Raw genomic sequence first — 2,957 nt, forward strand, 5'->3', positions numbered from 1 at the left:
TGCCCTAGAACAGACTCCCACCAGGACAGAGGTGAGCCACTCCAGCTCACATTCAAAGATATCTGAAGGAATATTTTTTAATGTCGTTTGTGGTGCTTGCTGCTGATGAAGCATTTAGCTCAGAAGATCTGTTTTGTCCCGTTTTCACTGCAATAATCAAATCACATGAATATTGATTAGATTATATAAACTGTCTCCTGTCCTAGAAGCCAAAGCTACTCATGAACATAATCATACTAAGACAACAAGAGCAAACAAACAAAAATGGGGCAGGAAAAAAATTCAAGAACAACCAAATCTTGTTACATGTACCAAAAAGAGCATTAAAAAAAAAGAAAAGTTGGCAATTGCTGGGGTTAATATAAAAAAAAGTTAAAAATCAAAACTCAAAAAAAGAAAAAAAGCACAGTTCTGGGGAAAAGGCATAAACCCTCTCAGATCCTACTAAAAGCTAGGAATTAAAAAGTAATTAAAATACTCACCTAAAACAATAATATAAAAATAGATCAAAACCAAAAGCAAAAACCTACCTTGAAATCAGAAATCATAAAAGCTGCAAAACATACAAAAGTGACTCACCAAATCACAGTATTTTCACATAAATGAAGAAAGAGGAAAAAAATTTCCTGTCCAAAAATAACAGGTTTTATTTGCAGAGGTGAATCAGATGTAGTCTCCTGCCTGGAGATGCCATTACTGGATCAAATTAAATCTAAACTGCAGCTTGCTATTTTCCTTCATCTAGAATTTCCAAGCAAATACTAGAAGAGTTTATTTATCCCCAATTTCTAAGACTAATACAAATTCTTTTAAAAGCATAGCTAGACTGCACTTTCTGCTAAAAGCTCATTTACACACCATGTGTCTCAATAAAGATAGGTCAACATTGGGTACTCCCAGAATCATTATGCCTTTTTATTAATTAATACTATTTTTAAAATTAAGTAGGGAACTGAAGAAACAACTATTACTCATTTCTTGACTTCTATTGTAAGGAGCATGTATTTCATTCATTAGATTTTTCATAGTTTTAAGTTTTCAAATTAAGCTAGGGTACAGCAGTCTGAGTACCTGTCTCCCCACTTTACAGTTAAAATAAAACAAACCTCCCCCCTCCTTTTATGTCAGTCATTAAAACCCATGGGTCAAGTACCTATAGCTCCAATTACTTTTTACCTGAAAACTGACTGATGAATAATTTCCTGACAGAAAAAGAAAATCAACATTAAAAAAAAAGGCAACCCGAACAAATCCCCCACAACAACCCACAAACCCAGATTACACCAATACATACAACCAAGTAAATGCATCATGACTGCAGAAAACAGAAAACAACAATACATCTCAGGTGTCTAAACATTTCTTCATAGCACTTCCCACCCATCCCACATGTTCCTGACTCTTCCCTCACAGTTTCTTTCAGTGTCATGGAGCTGAAGGCTGTAGATTTGAGAATTCCAAAGCCTTTCAAGACCAAATTTAGTGCTTTTAGCAGAAGCATGACTTCAACTACTGAGTAAGTTTCAGTCCAAACCATATAAATTCTGCCTGGATAAGTGTGTGTGAATGGTTCAACATAAACCTGTGGCTGTGGATGAAGAAACAGAAGCTAGAAAACAGTAACCAAAAAAGAGGTAGCGGAGGTGCCTGGCACATCAAAGTCTCATCAAAGCCAATCTGAGCCTCCACTCAGAGTCAGAAGCTCATAGTTGTTACTCCAGCCTTGTAGCCATGAATGATTTTTATGAGTTGGTGCAAGTGAAGTGTGAAGGAGTAAGTGAAAGTACAGTATGAACAGTTACCTGCTGGGAGGAAATATGTTAATTCTGTTAATAATAGTTAATGAAAGGTAATTTATTAAATATTGGTTGTGATGCCCGTTCCTTGGCATTGATAGTTTCTAGATACACTGGCCTATAGTTAAAAATACACCTTACATTGTGGTGCATGACATCTAGAGATGGCTGGGGTCTCAGCTAAGCATGTTGATGTGTTCATGCAGCATGGTGTGAGAGCTCTGGCCCACTGCTGATGTATGGGCACTGTATGGATTGTGAGAATGAAGCAGTTCAATGATGTATAACTGCAACAAGGGCACCAAGCTGAAGAAAACACTAGCAGAAGTAGGTTTTGTCAACATCTTACTCTCAAAGAGTGCAGTAACAATGGGAGTAAGAGAAGGATTGAATAGACATAGTTGGTTAGCACAGAGAAGAAAAAGCAAACCAAAAGCCAGCAAAAAACCCCCTAAAACAACAAACCCCAAATGAGCAGAAGGAAGTTATTAGCACATTTTCACTTGTCCTGCAAAAGCTAAATTTTGTTATTAAGATGGCCTTTCCAATACCTCATACACCTTAAAAGTCCATCAAAAAGCCATTCGTTTGTATGGTCATTTCCTGAGTTTCCAAAATGCTAAACACTCAAAGTCATTTTGAGCTTTAAGTTTGGAAAAAACTTGGTTCTCAGTTATAGAAAGGGAAAAAAAAGCCCCTCAAAACAATACACAGCTGCAAATCTCAATGTGTTTTCTAAGCAAAGCTTCTCATTAAATACAAGAGCAAAAGCTAACATGATTAATCATGTGAGCAGGTGGAACATCACTAACACCCAAATGTAATTTTGCAATGAACACTTGACATAACCCCATAATCTTGACTAGCAGATATTGAAAGGAATTGACTGTTCTGACATTAACAGGCATAGGCTACTTCATGAGCACTCAGTCTATACATATGTGTGCTGTTAGTTAAAGGAACTTAATGTGTCTTGGCAGAGAAAAGAAATTTTAGGTAGGTAAAGAAATTTTTTGTTTGTTTCTCTTGCAAACTACAGAAAACACCTCTAACTAAAATTTGATATTATGACACTACAATATTTTGAGCAAGAAAGCAATATTCTCAGTGACAAAGGAAGGTCTCAAAATCAACAGAATAAAATCAACAAGGAATTTACAC

The sequence above is a fragment of the Cinclus cinclus genome, chromosome 8 (assembly GCF_963662255.1).
Source record: "Cinclus cinclus chromosome 8, bCinCin1.1, whole genome shotgun sequence".
NCBI classification, from domain to species: Eukaryota; Metazoa; Chordata; class Aves; order Passeriformes; family Cinclidae; genus Cinclus; species Cinclus cinclus.